Below are 21,264 nucleotides of genomic sequence, written 5' to 3'. Positions count from 1 at the left end.
GCACAAAACACAGGAATAGGACTGCACCTTTCCTTCTCTGAACAATATAGTTCTATCAATAATAATAGTGATTATTGCACACTGACACTGATCTGGTCATGACAATGATTATTTTTCTCTTCCAGATGAGAAAACTGCAGCACATGTAAACTGAAGTGGTGGTGCTAGGAGCTCCATGGTGCCAACTCTAAACATCCATCATATTACCTCTCAAGTAGCCTAACAGTAACAGTAAGCACAAGAGTTTTCTGTGTGTTACACCACATCCATAACTCATTAATTCCCACAATAACCCTGTAAGGCAGGAATCATCACTATCCATGTTTACAAAGGAGAAAACTGGAGCACAGAGAAGTAAAGTGACTTTACCAAAGTTAAACAGCCAGGAAATGGAAGAGACAACATTTGAGCACAGGTGGTCAGACTGAAAGTCCATATTATTAACCACCTGCCTCTTGTCTAAGCTTATTTGACATTTTGGCAAGACATAAAGCTAAATTCATAGACTTAAAAAAAAAAAAAAAGGAAAATGTTTCACAGTGGTTAAGACTGCAGGCACCGAGCATCACATGGAATTTCTACTTCCCAACGGTGTGATCTCATACAAGTCACTTAACCTCTTTATGTCTCACTTGCTTCAACTGAAAAATAGGGAAAACTTTCAATATGTGAAGTAAGTACATTGAATCCTGATGAGATGGTTATCAAAAATTTGGATGACATAAAGCCAGTATAATTCTATAAATAATAATGATGACATAAAAGATCTTCCCATATGTCCTACAGAGTGAGCATTTAATAAGTATCAGCTATTGCTTTTCTTCAATTGTTATTACTGTGATCAAGTTTACCTCACTCTAAGTTGTACATGTATACCTAGTACTTGGAGCCCAACTGCAAGAATGTATGTTAATCATTAGATATCATCATTCCAGTTTGCTGCAGTTCCTCTAGATCTGAATCTCTTTCTAGGATTATTTTTACTCTGTAGCTTTATGTCATCTGCAGCTTTGATAAGCATCTGCCACCTGACAGGTCACTGACAAAGTACTGATCTGGGGGCACTCTGGTGACACACCAGCTGCCTCCTTTCAGATGGACACTGATGAGATGATTGGGTCCCTCACGGTAGAGACCTTCTCTTATCAATCTACCTAAGTAGTCTGGTATTTGGACTACATTTCCCAATCTTACTAATAAAACACCATTAGAAATTCAACAAACTGCTTTCCTGGTCTCCAGAAATACAACAACTATAAAAATGTATGGCAACCTTACTGAAGCAGATGAGGATGGAGAGCAAGAGCAGGTGTCTGACTCCAGAGTGATACTTTTCCCTAAGTGCTTGTAACACAAAGGTTTGAAAAATCTGTCCTGAATTTCATCTGGAAGTTCTATCAGCTCAGTTGTTTTACTCTTTCCATGTATCCCTTCCACTGCCTTTCTATTTCCAGTACCCTTTCTAATTCTAATGTTAGGGAACAATGGTTCATCTTTTTTTTAGTACCTCTTCCATTTTCCACTCCCTTAAGGGTCACTGTCAAGGGTTGCTTTCAGCCCTATAAGTTCTCTACCCAGGGATGACATTTGTCTGGGCTAAGAGCCTCAAAGTTACTTAAAAGAACTTAGATTTGAATCCACCATCCTGGGCTTCAATTTCCTTGTGTCCGTGTGTATACTACCTGTTTCAGTCTGACCATCACTCTTCTTGGTGGAAGACAGGGAAGAAGAAGTTGGAAGTTCTGCTTTCTCTTTGCCTGTGTTAATGTGACCCCATCTGACCCCATCAGCAGGCGATACCATGCCTATTCCTACCCTGCCCCACCACTCAACACTGATCCTAAGCACCTCTCATAGTTTTCAGTGCACTTAGTTTTAACATTCTAGATCTAAGAAATCCTTTTTATTTTTCTTTTCAGTAACTTGTTTTTTTTCACTCATTACATACATCTTTTTAAAAATCTGAGCTCATTAGACTGGTACAAAACAGTGGGAAGATAAGTTGGCATGATCTTTCTGGCAAACGACTGAGTGATATTTTAGGAGCCCAGTGAATGTTAACTTCTGAGAATCTACCTTAAAAAAAAACTTTGTATACAGAAAAAACTTTCATGCACAAAGATGTTCATTGTTATTTTTAATATCATGGGTTATTTTTAATAGTCAAAAACTGGGAACATACATAAGGGACTAGTTAAGTAAACTATTAACAACATCTATGGTAAAAATTATGCAACCATTAATATAGCCTTTATAAAGAGTACGTATTCATATTGAAAACCAAAATAGTCATGTGTACTCATATGATAAGCTGAAGTCATGCAAAGAACCATATTATAATAAAATATAAAAATATTATCAGCAAATGTCACTCAATAGTAGAATTATAGGTGACACTATTTCTTTTAATTTCCCTGTTCTCTATATGAAGCATGCATTGTTTTTATATTTTAAAAAACTACTTAAAAACAACTCATTAGAGACTATCTGTGATACAGCCTCATCAGATTCTTTAGTTATCTTCTCCTCATTCCAATAAGTTATGTGCAGTTGAGGAGCCTGAGTTTCATTTTAGAGAGTGGTATGACTCTCCTGACTTGTGATGCAGCATTTCAGGTCACGGGATCACAGGAACTTCTCTACGCTTTTAAAATTTGCCATCTTTAAGTCAAGAAAACACACTTGGTCATATCTTTCATTTCCCTTCCCTAATTAATTCTAAGACGATGTTTTCATTTTTACCAAAACTTCCCATCATTTCTACTTTGTCAACCAATTCCTCATTTGTCAATCTTTTTTTTAAATTTGCTCTAATTAGTTGTACATGACAGTAGGATGCATTTATATATTTTGATAGATCATCTCATTTTTCTGCTTATACATATTGCAGAATCATATCTGTCAAGCAGTCATACATGTACATGAGGTAATAATGTCTGTATGAGTCCAAATTAGAAGTGCCTCTCACTGCCCCTTCTACATCCTGAGAGATAAAATTGCTAATCCTTTTTCCCCACATTTTTTATGGATGCATTATAATTATACATACTGATGGGATGTATTGTTACATAGTCGTACAAGTGTATTGTTACATAGTCGTACAAGCGCACATTGTAACAATATAAAGTTGCTAATCTTTAGGCACACATATTAAGAATTAAAATGTGTGTGAATGTAGTTGAAGAGAGTTTCTCAGTGATTTCACATGGGGCCAGGTACACAATGGTCCTTTGGTCCATTATTATTAGGCGACCCACCTCTGGGCTAAGTTCTGCAGCCTGTGACTGCCACCCTTATCCTTTCACCACTTAATCCTGCTCTGGTTTGAATAGTTAGGACATTTCAGATCTGTGCAGTTCAAAACATTACCATATCCATGCTTCCATATCCATGTCAAATCAGCAACTCCTCTGTGAAGGAGCTAAAGCTGATACATTTGCAGAAGAAATTAAAACTCAGAGAGGTTGAGGGACTTGCCCAAGGTCACAATGAGTCTAGGACCAAAACTCCAGCTCATCTGTATCAGTTCAGTGAACTTCCTCTGGGTCAAAGGAAATAATGGATATAAAAGCCCCCTGCACTCTCAAATGCACTATAAAAATGTAAAGGATTAGGAAAAATAAATGATAAACTCAACTTCTCGTGGCAGGCCTAGTTTAGCTGTAGATCCTGAATACATTGCTCAGAGAACATCTTCTAACCTCTGCAGGGGGGCTGCAGCAGACCCAGCTTACCAGAATTATTTTCCTCTGAAAGGAAACCAAGTATCTTCTGAGTCTTGGAGCTGCTTCCAGAGGATGCATCCCAAAGAGCTCAGGCAGCTCATCCTCTGGGTCTGTCTCTAACCTTGGATGTACTCTTTGATCAAAACTGCTTTCTGCACACAAACTCTGTCACTAGGGACTTGGAAGTTCCAAAACACTTCCTATTTTTGTCCTCAAGGTTACCCTGAATCTCAGCACTCAGTTTCCAAGTGGAGGCTGGAAAGTTATCCTCACGTCAAATCCCCAAGAACAGGGATTCTTTATGCTAATGTTTAGATCTAAAGTCATATATGATTCTCTCAAATTATTTTTTCTTATAAACTTCATTTTGCAGATTTTCTGACTTAACCTCAAAGGGGTTTGGGCAGAAAACCTGTTGATAGAAAAACTGGCCCATGGCTTGAAACTGACCCTCACACTACTCTCGAGATTCCTTCTCATTTCTGCTTTTGGATAGCAAGCCTGATGTGGTAAGAGACATGTGCAAATGGGGACAAGGATAGTTTTCACCTTCACAGGCAAATCTAAGTATAAAATGCAATAGTCCTTATAAAGCCTAGCACTGCACCAGATATGTGGTAGTGAGGCATGCATTTTGAGGGGTCAGGAAGAGAGCAGAGCCTAGAGAGCAGACTAGCTGTACCTTGCCATGTATCTCAGGAGTCTGAACTACTTTCTGCTGCTCACTGGAGGGTCAGAAGCTGGAGCAGGGTTCTTGTCAACTGTTCGAAACTTATCATCAGGGCACAGGCTGGGAAAACAGGTCAAGAGGAGTCATAAACAATGATATGGAGTGAGAGGGTGGAAGAACACAAGTTGAGTAGAAGCCCACTCAGGGCCCAGACAAGGGGGAGGCAAGTGAAGTATTTGCACCATTTAAGGAGAACTTTTAACAACTTAGTAATTAAGATAAATAGTGACAGTTTAATAAAATACAGTCAACTTTACATAATCCATGGGTTCCATATCCATAGATTCAAACAACTGTGGATTGAAAATATTTTTAAAAAATTGAATCTATACAGACATTTTTCTTGACTTTATTTTCTAAACAATACAGTACACCAAGGATTTATACAGCATTACATTGTATTAATTACTGACAGGAATCAAGAGATATTTAAAAAGCATATGGAAGGATGCATGTAGATTATATGCAAATACTATGCTAAACTTGGATTTGGGTATCTGCAGGGGTCCTGGAACCAATCCTCTGCAGATACCAAGGGTTGATTATATTTTAAAAATTAAAAGCTAATGCAAAAAATTCATGAAGAACTAGGCATCAACAATTTAATTGAAGTCACTGAAAAGAGAGATGATGGGGAGGGTACAGTGGTAATGGAAAGCTGGGGATAGATCAGAGCAGTACCTCTCAACTTTCAGAAGCAAAGGATCCCTTTGAGAGTTCAGGGGAGCAATTAACCCTCTTTTGAAATGCATAGGCACAGGCTCAGAAATATCTGTCTTCGATTTCAACTTTTACAGACCACCTCAAGTTTATGCATGGATCATTGGAGAATCAACTTAGCATTTTTCAGCATCACATATGCAAATGCGTCTAACAGCATGTGCCTGTAATACAGTGCAAAAACAAGTTAGATTTAAGAAGAGAAATACATACACACATTTCTCCAATATTTTGTGGGGAGGAAAACAGAAGAGAGAGACAGGCAGGAAAGGTACCCTCTTCTCACTCTGAAGTGGGGAGAAGATGAAATTATAAAAGTTACTCTGGGGGCTGGGGAGATAACTCAGCTGGTAGAGTGCTTGCCTCGCAAGCACAAGGCCCTAAGTTCAATCCCCAGTACCGCAAAAAAAAAAAAAAAAAAAAAAAAAAAAAGCTACTCTGGGTGTCATTTGAAAGTACACCTGACCTTAAATGGGGAATGTTCCTTCCTTAGGTATGTTAAAAATCATTGCTAACATAATGAAAGCTTTTATTCAAACTAGTGAAGATTCATCACTGTAAATTTTCATCTATGAAGAGTGAGGCAATGTGACTATACAAGAAGAGAGAATATTGGAAGAGGTGCTTCTAAAGCAAAGAGGCAAAAAGGGCAGAGTTTTCCACATTGCAGTGCAGAAAGTCACCAAATTTATGCCCACAAGAAGGTCAACTTTAAGAATAAAAAAAATTTATGAAAATAAATATTAAGAGTTGGAAGTTTCTCAAACAGATTTGAGCAAATCAAAACCACTAGTAGAAGGCTGGTGTGAAGGTGATTTTGGGGTACAGAGAACACAAAGATCCTGCTGGACATGCATGATTCACAGAACAGGGATGATGTACTAAGGGCTTCTAAATAAGAGAATGAATATCCTTTCTTTCTCCTCTTGCTCTTTTAAACCACACACAGATGATCTCTTGTGCCTGCCACAGCCACAGTCTACAGAACATTTCTCTGCAAAGTATAACAAGAATAAAACTCATTCTCATTCTGGACGGGGACCAGCTCAGCCCAATCGCTGGTATGGGAGAGGCTGCCTTTTGTGTGGTTCAGCTGCTCCTGTCCCCTTCCCTCCTGGGCTTCCCTTTATTCTTAGCAAATGTGAAAAAGCAAGCTGCCTTTTCTCAGGATGGAGGGAGACAATCCCGGCTATCACTGAATATCACTGAACCCCAGAGGTGAATGGGAGGTGGGGGGGAGGGGTCTGGGGAGGCGTGAACTGAAGAAGGATGTGAACGAAGTGTTTTAATTTTTACAACACTAACTCCATAGGCCTCAGAAAAAATATATATATTAGGGCCCCAAAGACAGATTGAACCAGGGGTGTACAGTGACCTAAAATACTTCCACAACAATGCTTTTCTTGAAATGTCTCCTTTTAAGGAAAATTTCACTCCATGCCTCCTTCCTCTCCTCTCCCCTGACTCTTGGGAGAGGAACTCCAAGAGTCTCCAGGGGCCTGCTGGTGGCCTCTGAGTGTTGAGTCAAGTCTCCTCTGAGAGGCCATCTGAGCTGACGCTGAATCAGCATCCAAGGGGCAGGATGACAGCACAGGCAGGATGAAATCATTTTAACAGCGTTGCTGATGCCTCATGAAACAAAAAAAAAAAAAAAAAATCAAACTTGGACAAGCAACTTCTATTTAAAGATGATCGTGTTCCACTTGTGTGCACGCACATGCTTGTGTGTGTGTGTGTGCGTGTGTGACAGACTTCTGTCCTCATACCCTCAATCCTTCTTTATTCACTGGGAAATGTCTTTTTAGATTTATGGATTAAAAAGTACTGTTACTAGTTCCAGAGTTGTAACAGTTACTGATACCATGGATATGGGAATAGTCACAGGGAGTCAGAAAAAAACAAAACAAAAACAACAACAACACAAACTCTGTCACTGCTTTGGGGGCTCAGTGGCCACAGGGACACCTGAGGGCCCTCTTACTCCATCGTTTTATCTGAAGATTTACATTATTCACACGTTGGATGAAGCATGGCAATTTCTGTGGAAGACAAACCTCGTAAAGGGGAAAATTTTGAAGTCAGTGTGATCCATTCCCACTTGACTTTCATAGGCAGTCAAGGAAGAAGCCAGGTGGTCCTTCAGTGTCAAGGACACAGAGCAGCCTTAGGAAGGAGACCTGGACTTACTCTCCCCCATAGGCACTTAGGGCTTATGACTCTTCAAAGGTCATTTTCATTCTGCACCAGACAAGGGATGCATGTTATGATACGGAGTCTGAATTCTGAGAAGAGACCTCTATTTATTTTTAACTTTGAGATGGGAACCTGAGAAAACTGGGAAGAGAATGAGCAGCACACAGCTGATGATGCAAGCAATGCTCAGTCACAAAGTGTAAAAACACTTTCCCAAGGTTGAGCAGAGCCTCTGCTCAGGTGAGGTCTCCCATAGATTTGCAGACTACCTATTATCTTACTATGAAAGCGTACTGGCCATTTGTATTTCTTTGCAAGAACTGCAAACTTGATGGAATTACTAAAAGTCTCCTTTAACCAATTTTTTTATAAACTAAAGTCCAAATTCAAAATTTGAATCCTGTTTCTGTCACCTACTAGCTTGCTGACTACAGAGGGTTGAATGGTGTGCCCCTCCCGCTGTCTCCTCCAAAAAATGATATGTCCACGTCCTAATCCCTGGAACCTGTCACTGTGACCTTATTTGAGAAAGGGTCTTTGCAGATGTAACTTAATTAAGGATGTTGAGATGAGATCATTCTGGATTCTGCAGGTGGGCCCTAAATTCAGTGACACGTGTCCTTATAAGGAAACACAGAGGAGATTGCCATGTGCAGACAGAGCACAGACTGGAGTTACACAGACAAGAGCTTGCTTTGGTTTTCTACTACAGAGAATCCTATTATCCACAGGTTGAAATTTCTTTGCCTTCTTCAATGTGTCACTTTCTCTTGAATTGTTTTTATATTCTTTTTTTATTAAAAACTTTTGTTTCCACCTTCTGTCTCTCTTTAAAATCTACTTTTTAAAATAGGCCCACCTTATCTTCTTACTAGTTTACTCTTCATTTCTGACATATTTTCCTCTTTATTTTTAAGCCTTTCCTAAATTCTGTCATTTTATATCTAAGTTTTTTCGAATTCTAATTTAACATTGTCTCCCCCTCTGAGGTTTTAGATCTTTTTCTTAATTTCTTCTAGAAAATTTAGAAGTGGGTGACCATTCTGACTGTTCCAAAGACATGTTGTTTTGGCATGCTTTCTTTAGGGATGCTATTCTGTTCCTTGCTTTCTTCTACCTTATAAAAACTGTGTATGGAATTTGACCTCACTACTTTTCTATTACTCATTTTTCATGTGACGTTTGTTTTCCCTGAACTTTTAGGTAATGGCATGCTTCCAACTTAACCCAGCTCTCTCTTCAATTGTTTTTCACACAATGTTCAAATATATGGTGGCTGGCTTTCTGAAATCTCTCCCATCTGTTTTCTTCTGGGGAGCTTTTCCCCAGGTCTCTGTTGTACCTATCCAGATCCATTTGCTTCAGCAGCTTCTCCATAGTGTAGGGCTGCCCTGGAAAGTGGATACAGCTGGTTAGGTGCCGAGTTCACAGCCCAGAACTACATCCTGCAGGTCCCCCATGGGTCAGTCACACTTTGCTGCTGGAAAGAGCAAAACTACTAGATTCCTGCTTTCCACTATGCCTCCACATTTCCACTGAATACCTCTTGGCTATTGGGGTTTTCTGTTCCAAGGTCCATCAAAAACTCCATTGCATCTTGGGGTTATACTTTTACGTAGTTTTGTTTATAAGTATTGCCCATGGGCTTTAGTTTTGTTATCAAGCTACTGTGCTTTCATGTGAAGCTTCTGAGAATTATGCTATTGTCTGAGCTATCTTCCCAGACTTTGTCCCAGAATATTTCATATTTCAAAGACAGCATCCCTCCAGTGTCTTATAAAAAAGAGCACCAATCTTCTTGTGTCTCTTGGTGAACCACTGCTGTGTACTGTGGCAGCAAGTAAAAGAAACATGATAATTAAACTCAGGGGTCTCTGGCCACAGTAAATGGGGTCACAGCCCAAAGTGTAGAAACCACTACATTCAGGGAACACAGAGCCCATCCAGAGGGAACACAATGAGATGGCTGCGAGGCCCAGGGGGCCCTGGGCGTCAAGGGTGGGAATGCATGGCTTCTCACATTCGGAGAATTAAGGAACGATTTCAGTGAAGATAAATTTTCCCAATGGAAGGAATTTCTGGTGGATTTAAAACAACAGCAATAAAGGCACACAACCTTCTGTCTTTAATGCCAGAAATATGGAATTTTTAAAAATTCACAAAAACTTGAGTGTAGTCTGTTGGTTGGACAACTCAGTCACCCTGGATCGTGGTGAGGACCTCCCAGTGAGTCCTACACTCAGTGACAGACTGTACCATCAAAGAAATACGGAGTTATAGTCATTGATTTCTATACACAAGCCTTCCCAGGAGCCAGGCAGCTGCTCCTCTCAGAAAGAACCCACAAAACCAGTGAGGTGTGCATTGCCAGGGGCCCTGCAGGTGCAACTGGCCTTGCTCTCAGCGCCAACCCACCTTTGTGCTTTTAACCACCTCCTTTCTCCATTAGGGTTTTGTCTGTCTGGAAGGCCCGCCCCATCCCCAACATGCCATGCCAGTAGCACCAGGGGATGCTGTTGTGGACTGATAATTTTTAAAAACGGCTTTTTTAATGCGGCCCTTGGAAACTTTGCAAGAAATGTATCGATTTGAAATACTCAAGTTGAATTATGGAGCTTTGGCAAAGGGAAATAAATCTTTCCCATTCTTCATGCCCGTTGCCAAGCGCAGCTTCCAGGAAGCAATGGCTGTCCTTTCTGGAAATGAAGCGAAACTCAAATATTCTATCTCTCTCCCCTGACTCCCTCCATCCCCCTTCACTGCAATTCACTGACAAAAGCACTTTACATTCATTGCTCATTTGCCTGAATAGGCATTGGAATTAGTAATGCCCAAATTAGTAATGCCTGGCTGCAGCGGCTTCCTAAATAATGAGGCCTGATGGTTTTGGCAGGCCCGGAGGCCCGGGGAAAGCAAGCTTGCAGCACGTCATTAGGTTAAACACTCTTCCGGTTTTATAATCAAAATTTCCCCCACAGACCTGGATGTGCAAAAGTAGAAAGAACATGCTTACTGATGCTGGAGATTAACAAGACCAGGAGTCAGCGCTGGGGTCAGAAGGTGGGGACAGTGTGCGGGAAAGGGGATTCATGCTGGAGTGTTCTAATGCACATGGCAGGATTAGCACACAAACTTCCTGACATCTGCTGTTTCTTTCATTTAAATCTGGGTGATCATCTCACCTGGCCCTGTTCCAGGGGAATTCCCATCATCACCATCAAAACAGTGTGGTCTAACTGTGCGGAGTGCTCATCTGTCCATCTCCCTGTTCACTCACCCAGGTGTCTGCCCATCTAGAAGGCATCCACTATGCACAGCATCTTGTGTTAGGGACAGGGAATGTCAAGGGGGATGACACCTGGATTTTATGGTCTGGTAGGGAAGCAAGGAATGTAAAAGGCACTTACCATTCAGGGCACCGGTGAACAACCAGGGAAGACTCTGACTGAAGGATGGGGTGACAGCTTTCCAGACAGGAAGCACAGCAGATGCAAAGGCATGCACACATGAAACAGCATAACCAGTCTGGGAAACTGTCATTCAGCACGACTAGAACATGAGATGCACACAAGTGTGTGTTTAAGTGGGGGTGGGGTGGAGGCAACAGAGCCTCTCTCCATTTTGATGCTTAATAGGCATGTTAGACTTGATCCCTCCTAAACTGACCTCCAGACAGTGCTCATCCACATCTGCTACTCTGTCTTTCCTGTCTCAAGAATACCAGCTCCATTCTTTCGATCGCCAAGGCCCTGTACCTTGAGATCATCCTTGTCTACTCTTTCTTTCACACCCCCTTCCAATCCATCAGCAAATGCTGTTGGTGCTCCCTTTCAAATACACCCAGATCTGACTGCTTTTGTCATATCTGCAGCTCCCACAGTGAGTCCCAGCCACCATTTTCCACTCTCTCCTAGTCCCTGGTCTCCCAGCTTCTACCAGTGCTTCCTGACTGTCTATTATCAACATATCTGCCAGAAGGATCCACTTAAAACATGTCCCTCTTCTGTTCAAAATCCCCCGGTGACTTACCATCTTACTCAGAGTTCACATACAAGTCCTTAAGGTGATCTTTTGAGCTCAACAAGCTCTGACCCCTGTTTGAACCACCTCCCTCATCCTATTCCAGCCACACTAAACTCTGTGTTGTTCCTCAAGCATGTCAGGCACATTCCTACTCCAGGGCCTTTGTTCCTTCAGTTGAAGCATTCCCTTCCTAGATAGCCTTCCTTCTTTTAAAAGTCTTCCCTGGACATTCCACTCAGAATCACAGATCTGTTCTCTGACTCCTCCTTATCTTATGTTATATTTTTCCTTAACATTTATACCTAATCTATTTTACTACTTACCTTGTTTCTTCTTCATTTTATTCATTAGAATGTAAATAGATCTTTGTTTTGATTTCTGCTATAGCTCCAAATATCTCAAGCAGTTTCTGGCACATTCTAGGTCCTCAACAAGTATTTCTGAATGTATAAGAATCTATGCCACACAGAGGAGACAGCGTTGTATAGTGGTTAGGAGGGTGGCCCTGGAGTCAGGTGACCTGGGTTTGAATCTAGCCTCCCTCACTAGCTTTCTGTGCCTCAGTTTCCAACTGCAAAACTTGAGATAGTAACAGAACCTTCATCAGGAAAATGAGACATTAAAGATGTTGGGCTATGTGTAAAGCCTTCAGAATAGTACCTGGCATAGATTGAGCACTTGATGAATGCTGGCTGTTATTAAGAAGGGCCTGTCTGCTGTACTGAGTTTAGACTGTATCCTAAGGTTACATGGAGTCATTGAAGGATTTTAAACAAGGGAGTAACATAATCAGATATTGTTTCCAAGGATCATTCCAGCTGCAGAGTAGAGAATGAATCAGATCAGGGTAAGACTGGTACGAGAAGACTGGTCAGAGGCTGTTGCAGAAATGGAGATGACAGACATTGTTAACTTGAACAAAAGCAGAAGGAATGGGAAAAGGATGGGCTCATGATATTATGGGGGTAGAATTGATGGAACCTGGAGATTAATTCAATGTGGAGGAAGCAATGACAAAACCCAGGTTTCTGATTCCTATAAGTAGATGGATGGTGGTGCCTATCCACCCCGATCTGCGGGGGCCCAGAGAGGCTAAGATGTAATATGTTTTGTTGAATATGAGGAGACTGTGGGATATCTAGGTAAAGAGGGCCCAGCAGGCAGTTGAATACGTGCATCTGGTAGTTAAGAGAAAGACCTATGGATAGAGATTTAAAAAAAAAAATAATTTGCTCATCGCTATCATACTGAAGGTTGCTGAAGCAACCAGGGATACACACAGGCTTCAACAGAAAAACATTTAAGAAGCAAGCAATTTTAAAAACGGTGTGCTCTTGTAGGATGGGACAGCAGGAGACAAGAGAGTGGAGGAGTGACATTTTTTGAGCCAAGACAGAGTGAGCTACAGGCAGTGTTCAGAGACAGAGTCAAGGGAAGGAGGACCAAGGCATGTCCCATGAATGTAACATCTACTGACTGCAGCCACAGCAGAGGGGCAGCAGGAATTAATGGGAGGTGAGCCAATGAGGACTGTGTATGGATAATTTTTTTCCAAAACTTGGCTATGAAGGAGAGAAGATCTGGTGTAGCAGGGAAGGCTGATGTAGAATCTAGGCAGGTTTCTTTCAAGATGAGAGAGAATTAAATGCAGATGATAAGAAGGCTGAATATAGAGGAGACAGAGCTTGGGAAAGAATACCTGTATGCTGGGTTGGGAAATCCTCTTCCACTATGATAGGAGGGAGTGATAAGGTTGGGAACAAATACAAATAAGATGGAGGTAAGAAGCATGAAGAGTGCAGGCTAACTCTTGTGAAAGAGGAGATGAGGTATCTAGGACATGCAGAAGAAGGGGTGGGACCATAGGTCAGACAACATGGTGCCCATCTGTAATGACTGCAGGGAGTGGGCTGACCAGAGGCACACTAAGGCTTGATGAGCAGTGTCTCAGTTAGTTTTTTGTCACTGTGAAAAAATACCTGAGAAAAATAAAAGAGGAAAGGTTTATTCTGGCTCATGATTTCAGAGGTTTCTGTCTACTGTCACTTGGTTTCATTGCTGGGACCTGTGGTGAGGCAGAACATCACAGTGATGAGCACATGGTGAAGCAAAGCGGCTCACCTCAAGGCAGGAGGAAGCAAAGGGAGAGAGGGGAAGGGGCCAGGGTCTCAATATCCCTTTCAAGGGCACAACCCCAACAACTTAACATCCTCCCACTAGGCCCTACTTCCTATAGGTTCTATCACTTCCTAACAGTGCCACAGAATGAGGACCAGGTCTTCAACACATGGACCTTTGGGGATATTTAAGATCCTAACCATGATAAATAGTTTATAGGACCCAGTTGAGGGAAGAATGGCCAATCTTTTGAGGAAGCACAGATTTTAGGTTCAGCGATACCAAACTCCGTATTATAAATGGTATGAAACCAAAACCATACCAAATGTTCAGTGAGAATATACAATGTTCCTTGAGAAATTTTCCTTAAGACCTATTTCCATTACTCCTTTGATTAAGTACATTTATGACTGCACACCAAAGGAACATTCTGGCCCACTGAGCACTTTTCTGGCCCTTCCACTCGACTCTTACTCACAGCCGTCCTGATCCAGCGTTCCTCAGTGTGCCTTTGCTCAGACATGCTCCCTGTGGCAGGAACATGCTTCTCCTTTACCTGTGCCTTTTGAAATTCTCTTCTTCCTTAAGGCCTTCCTGAAGTCACTACTTTCAGGAAACTTAAAAAATGTCTTTCTGCGGCTGGAGCACTTTGAATATGTGTACAGGATTTCTAGAACACTGCTGAAGTCATCAGTGCATATGCACTTTTCCCTTGTAGGCATTAAGCTCCAAATGCAAGCCTATTTGCATCCCTAAGGAATCTGTCCTGGTAAGGGTTCATGCACTTGAGTTGGCACAGCAGCTGGCCAGGCCTAACTGTTCTGTTGGTGGCCACAGCAAAAAGACCTTGACAGGTGATAATGATTTGTGCATTAAAACTAAATGCACCCTACATGATCCTGTTTCTGACTAGAAAACTATATTATTAGTTAGGTAGACATTGAGATCATCAGTGGAAATCAGTCCTTAGATTTGTAATACAAGGCCAGTGTGTGAGACATTTTTTTCACCTCTCCTCCCAATTAATTGATTTATGTATTGGCTGTTCTTCCTCCTACATTTTCCTTGTTTGGCATCAGAGAGACATCTTCCTTTCTGATATGCTTCATCGCTAACTCGTGTTTTTTGAGATTCCACGTTACAATACAGTAGATGCTATAGGGGCATCAAGCAAACAGGATCTCTAATGCCTCTAGATAGTAAGAACTAAAAGAATATTAAATTAAGATTCTATGAGGGCTGTGGCTGTGGCTCAGTGGTAGAGTGCCTGCCTGGTATATGTGAGGCGCTGGGTTCAATACTCAGCACCACATACAAAGAATAAAATAAAAATAAAATAAAGATATTGTGTCCATGTACACCCTAAAAAAATACATTAAAAAAATTCTATGATATACACAGTGCTCTGGAGATGCTAGTTCATCTTCATACAACAGAAAGATAAATACCAATGTTCCCCTTTTCCAGATGAGAAAATGCAGACACAGTCAGATGCGTGAAGGTCCTGAGTTCAGGAAATGGTAGAAGCAGGACTTGCAGCCCAGCCTGTCTGACTCCAAAGTTCAGGTTCCCCATCACATCACAGCAGAGAAAAGAATTTTAAAAAGTAAAAACTACAATGAAACTGCCTTTTGCATCATTTTTGAGTTTCTCACCCTTCAACAACTGCAGCGCCCTTTCCTCTGCCCTGTCAATGAATTTCTTTGTTGTGTTGGCTGACAAACATCCCTCAGCCTACATCATTCCACATGAAGCTCTTCTCCTGGATATCCCTCTCTGAGCAAATCATGAGAAATGGCTGGCGACACTTCACAGTTTGCAAAGTGCTTCCACACACATTATCTCATTCGGTCTTCCCAATAGCCAGGTGAGGTAGTGGTGTGGACAGAATTATTCTTATTTACAGCTGAGCAACCCAAAGAGAAGGAGGTTAAGTGGCTGGATGGAAGTTGCCCAACTAGTTAGAGGTAGGGTCAGGATTAGAACTGAAAAGTTTTCTAGTTCTCAGTTTGGGGCTCATTGAATACACTGAATTCCCAAAGCAGAGGTGGCACTGTGGATTAGTGTCCTCTAAAAGGTCTGTTCATGTACTTCCAACCTACTTACAACTAGGCCCTGGGGACAAGTCACCTTAAATACCTTACCATATCTCAGGGTAGTATGGGCATCAGAGGAATTAGAAGCCTAGTGCTTTAGTCAAATGAGGGATGGACATAAAGGGTCTCTGACACTATAAAACACTATTAAATGATAAGAGGCTATTCCATTCTGCGACATGAGGTGACTTCTGCAGTCAGGTGTGTGAACTGATGCATCACAGTAGAGCTGGGTATACATTTTTCTGTTGCTTTAGGTTCTCTGTCTCCTTCTCCTTTAGGCCCTTGTTGACTCAGGCTTTCATTTTTCTATGTTTAACCTTCAGAAGCAACCCCTGGGTTCCTGCTCTTGGACTACGGCCACCTTAAGTAGCAGCATTCACTGTTTCCTAAATGGGCTTGGTGGAAAGCAGGGTCATGGGAGACAGGGGGACTCTGGTCACATTTCTTTCCCTGTGGTGTGTTTTTGTCTTAACCTTTTTCCTAAGCACTTGTAGAATTCTAATTTCTTGGATAAATTCTCTTAATTATACACTGAATTTATTTTTCTTCATACTGTTTCCTTCAAGACAATGACATAGTATAATGTTGCACACCTGTAATCCCAGCAGCTCAGGAGGCTGAGGCAGGAGAACTTCAAGTTAAAAGCCAGCTTCAGCAACTTAGCGAAGCCCTGAACAACTCAGCAAGACCTTGTCTCAAAATAAAATATAGATAGAGCTGGGGATGTGGCTCAGTAGCTGAGTGACCCTGGGTTCAATCCCCAGTACCAAAAAATAAAAAAATGAAAATAAAATAAAATAATACAGGCATCTCACGAAGACTGAGAAAAAGACAGAAGAGAGTGAGTGCTCAACAAGACATCATCAATCTGAACCATTTATGAGGTAGTCCACTAACCTATAGTTAAGCCCAGGCATAACTCAACATGTGCCACTGGGCCAAGATCTCTAAGAGTAATAGTGCTGAGTATTTGGGGTGATCTGTCTCACACTTTTTATATTTTCTGTCTGCAGCAACTATTCTAAAAACTCAATTTTGTTTCCACTTCAAGTTTGAAATCCAATCATTTGTAGTTTGGTCCCAAAGTATTAATTTTTTAGAATAAGATTTCGTTTATAAGGACAAGAAAGGATAAAATATTTTAAATTGGTACTGCCTTAGAAAATCATGGTGGACAAACACTTGAATTCCTCCAAAAAAATCTGAATATAATAAAATAGACACTTAACATGAAAAACGCTATTGAATACAATTTAATCTTTCTTTGATTCCTGAGTGGGTAATTCAGGATCTTATAGAACTTTGGGGTCACCATTATAAACATCAGCTGTCATTGTACTGGTAAAATATGTGATGTGCCTGTTAATAACAGCTTTACAATTCACAGAGAATCAGATAATAGAGGTTTTACTGTAAGTGGGATCATGACGGTTAGAAGAATCAATGCATTTTCCAAAAGAGCCTAAATCATTTCTAGGAAATAATTCATGCTCTGTGAGAATAGGGCAGAATTTACAAGGAAGTTCTTGGTGTTCCTTGGAAGGAAGGTGCTATATAATTGTAAACTGTTCTTCGTTGGTAAGTTTTCACTTTGCATGTGTATTTCTCTATATTACTGCTGTGGTTGTTAATCCTGTACCCAAGGCTCCATCCCTTAAATGGAGTGAAAAATGTTTCCAGCTTTTCCTGAATTCAACAATCAACATGTACCTCTGGATGGGCCTCAGACAAATCTTTCAAGGTCCTATTCGGGTAAGGAGTGTGTGTGTGTGTGTGTGTGTGTGTGTGTGTGTGTGTGTGCTGGCTGGTGGGGGTGGGGGGCTTTCCTTAAAGCAAATGGGTGGGCTGGATTTAGATTTCTCAGCTCTGATGAAAAAAAAAAGCCAGCAAGCGATGAGGTGGGTGAGGGGAAGACACATCACAGGGCCACCAAGGACAGAGTTTCCACACTGCTTCATTAGAACATGAAACCTATTCTGTTGACTATGAGTCCGCTGTGTGCTGAAAAGAAGTTAGTTCACTTCCTTAGCATCTGGGGTCCCATAATTCTGAGTCATGGCCACATTAACTGTGCTACTGAAAGGCTAGAGCTTGGTAGTACAGCCAACCTCATGGCTCACAGTGCCTGGAGCTACTGGGCAGGGAAGTAGGCTCCTGCCTATGCAGGGCAGAGGGAGGTGGGCATGCCCCTGCAGGGGTGGGAAGAGATGGAAGGAGGAGGTTGTTTTGTTTGTTTTTTAATATTTAAGTCTTTATGTGCATTATATTCCCTAGAATCCAATTCTTCCCAATAGGAAGAATGGAAAATTCTGATTTCCTGGAGGGCAGGTTTGCCCTGGCTGTGGGCTCTGGCTGGAAAGAACAGGCCTGACTAAGCAGTCACTCAGAAAAATAAAGCTGTTCTGGGTGAACTGAGACTTAGTGCCCACAGGGACTCTCTCCCCTGGTCAGAGGTAGCCACAGCCCAGTTTCCTAGGGTCTCCTGACTGTCAGGGAGCCTCCTTGCTGACACTTGGGTGGCAGGAAATCACTAAGCTATGAGGATAAAGACCAGCTGGGGTCTCTGTGCAGCTTTAGGGCAGATTTCTATTTCCCCCTGTGGTGAAGAAGCAGATTCCAAACTGCATTCAAACACAATACAGTCCCCAGCGCAGAAGAAATGAAACCCTTTAAATCTTTAGACCTTCACACTGCACCCTCCTTGCTGCTCCCAACTCACAGAAGCCTTCTGTTATAATAGTCCTAGGAATGTGTACTTAATAGAGAAAGTAAGATTTTGTGATCGCTGTCAAAGACTACCAAGGGGAGAACAGACCCACCTGCTGTAGGAACCTCTTCCAGTCTGATGGCAGACTGTTTTAGGAAAACAGGGACATCGACCCCGAAACAAGGTATACCTCTCCCCTAAGAGCTCCCCCTGTGTGTGAATGTCAGGGAAGTGGGAGTTGAAGGGGCTTTGCTGCCTTGGTTTGCTAATTTGGGGGGAATATCTAAGAATTATTCCCATATCACTTTCTAAGGGGACTTGTGCTTGCTGTGATCCTGGGCAACAGTGTACAACCAGAAAGTGGAAGGGATCCTCATGGACCCTCTCCAGACCTCAGGTGGCAATGAGATTTGTGCAAGACTCTGCAAAGAGTGTTGACATAGTCCATTTTCTCCAAAATGGGGGAATATCTACAATAATGAGCAAGAAAATAATAATAAAAAACCCTCTGAACAAAGTGGAGGATGCCTCCTTATAAACAAATATCTTATTACATGTATTTTGTGGTATTATATAAATTTTAGGCAAAAAGAAAGCCAAAGCTTAAAATGAATTAGCACTAGGGGATTTTTCTTGCCCCATGTGGATGATTTTAAAGTAATACTTTTTATACAGGGTTAGCCTTATGCAAAACTCTGAAATAAGCAATTCTATCTCAGGTTAGAGTTCTCTGCCCTTTGTCCTGAGAATGGCATGAGGTGTCCTGGAATAATAGAGGGAGCCCAGGCTTTGGATAGAGCCACTCTGGTTTGAGCTCCAGTCCTGTCCCTTTCTAGTCCATGCCCTGGGAAGGTCACTTAGTCTCAGGTCTTCATCTTCTCATCTTTAAAAGTGTACCCAAATCATAGCTTCTGTTGTGAGAATTATGTTGTGAAGTGCTGGTCCTCCCCAGGCACTCAAAAATGCTGCCTTTCTTTCCTTCTTTCTTCCCTAACACTCCCCTGAGTCCCCCCTGGGTCCTAGTGATCTGCACATCCCTGTTTCCTCTCACCACTGCTACCCATTAAAACAAGCTTCCAGGAAAGGATCTAAAAATGATTAATGTTGTAGTGAAATGACCACCAAGAGTTTAATGAGCCATCTCCCTGGCCTGCGTGCCGTTTTTTAAAACAAAAATTCATGCTCAAGGAGTAAACTGTTAATGGTAGAAAAATCTAGGCACCAAAAGAAAGGTTTGGGAAGTATTTTGAAGGCAGCAAATCTTTTCTGGAAACTCTGAAAGCAGACAGATAAGCAGATAACTCCAATGTCAGGCTCATTGTAGAATGTTCCAAAAGACGTTGCTTCTTGGAATTCTCACTGGCCTGGAATTCTCACTGGCCTTTGTAAACTGTCTTTGCTTTTCCTATTGATTGCTAAGCTTTGTATTTAAACAGAGCACTAGTCACTTTTAGTTAGATTCTAAATGAGTCTGGTAACTAGATACCACCAGAACATGAGGCAAAGCAGAAAGACTAGTTGAGGCTAGGCTCCTCTCATAATATCTACAAAATAATCAGATATTGGACAATGATCAGAATTGGGGAAGAAAAAAAAAAAAACACAGGGGAGTGAAGGGAGGGAAATGGGTCTGGGGATAGGAAGGATAGAATGAAACTGACATTATTACCTCATGTATGTATATGACTACATGACTGATGTGATCCTACAACATGTACAATCAGAAAAATGAGAAATTTTACTCCATTTATGTATGATTTATCAAAATGCATAAATGCATTCTACTGTCATGTATAACTAATTGAAACAAATTTTAAAAATTCTTAAAAAAGTAAAAGAAAAGAAAAAAATGAGGAAATAACATAAAAAGCATCTATAATTTGCTGTATCACTGTTATGAAAGTAGTGTGAAGCTTTGTTTTAATTAATATCATGTATCTAAGAGTTGAAAGAACTTTCTGGAAATTGGTGTTAAAGAACAGCAAGTGCTGCCTGTGAGATAGTGAGATTCCCATCCTCAGCAGAGTCTAAGCAGTCCTCAGTCCTGTGCAAGGAATGCTGGCCCAGGGCAGGGCAGAACTGGATGACCTGGAACATCTGTCTAACTCTGAGTCCTACTATAAATCTATGAAAGCACCAGAAAAGACAAAAGAATACTACAAATGTTCCAGGAGGTGTAGGTCATTATTAAAGATGGGTCCAGTTCACTCTAATGGGGAAGAGAGGAATAAGGAAAATCAGACACGTGGATCTCACTGTGAAAGACTCATTTGTTTTAGGTTGGTTCTTATAAGCCAGAATCTCAAGACACCAGAGGTATTTTTGTTTTAGTGTGGTTTATCTTAAACTCATCCACACTTGCACTTTTTCTCCCCTATGACATTTAGAAGCCATGGATGGTGACACGCAGATGCTGGGTTCTGATTTGCAGAGCCACTGGTGTTCACCAAGACTCATATGGGCACCTTCTACCACCCCGGATCTTTCAAGGTCTCCGGAAATGCACCTGAATGATTGGCCTTCTCTGTGCTTTCTGAGATAAAGAAGTGCTTTTCTTCATAGGTTTAAAATAAACATAAATCTAAGGTTGCAACTGTATCACCTTTAATTTTACTCTAGGATACCAAAGTCCAGAGGAATCAGGAAAAAATAAAGGGTTAGACTTCATGATTTGCATTCAGGATCAGTTCATGACAGTCTTTAAGTAAAATGCTCTATTTCATCGCCAATTGCTAGGCAATAATTGAAGGTAGGCTTTAGGGTAGGTAGGGAGACTGAGAGGATCCAGGCATAAGGCTTAAGGACCACTAAAAGGACATCTGTAGATCTGGATCCTTCCCAGCCCACAGGAGGATGCAGGAGGAGATAGACTACAGATAAAGAGCTGATTGTACTGAATCATGCATATGCCTCATGGCCTCTCTGCTTTATTAAAAAGCATTTAAAACT

At 41.4% G+C, this 21,264-nt stretch overlaps 1 protein-coding gene across 5 annotated transcripts in view; it reads right to left on the bottom strand.

The window, feature by feature from the left end:
- Etv6 (ETS variant transcription factor 6) overlaps window positions 1–21,264 on the bottom strand; it is a 219,141-nt gene that overhangs the window by 49,270 nt on the left and 148,607 nt on the right. The window contains exons 2-3 of one of the 5 annotated variants that reach the window (XM_047549042.1): window positions 5,137–5,339; window positions 4,408–4,515 (exon numbers count right to left, since the gene is read on the bottom strand). The exons of 3 other annotated variants lie outside the window; for them this stretch is intronic. The gene's annotated coding sequence lies outside the window, so the exon portion shown is untranslated. The remainder of the gene's footprint in view (window positions 1–4,407; window positions 4,516–5,136; window positions 5,340–21,264) is intronic. One more of the 5 variants, XM_047549043.1, reaches the window with a different exon arrangement.

The sequence above is a fragment of the Sciurus carolinensis genome, chromosome 4, assembly GCF_902686445.1.
Source record: "Sciurus carolinensis chromosome 4, mSciCar1.2, whole genome shotgun sequence".
Classification (NCBI taxonomy): domain Eukaryota; kingdom Metazoa; phylum Chordata; class Mammalia; order Rodentia; family Sciuridae; genus Sciurus; species Sciurus carolinensis.
This window is presented reverse-complemented; position numbering and strand designations above follow the sequence as displayed.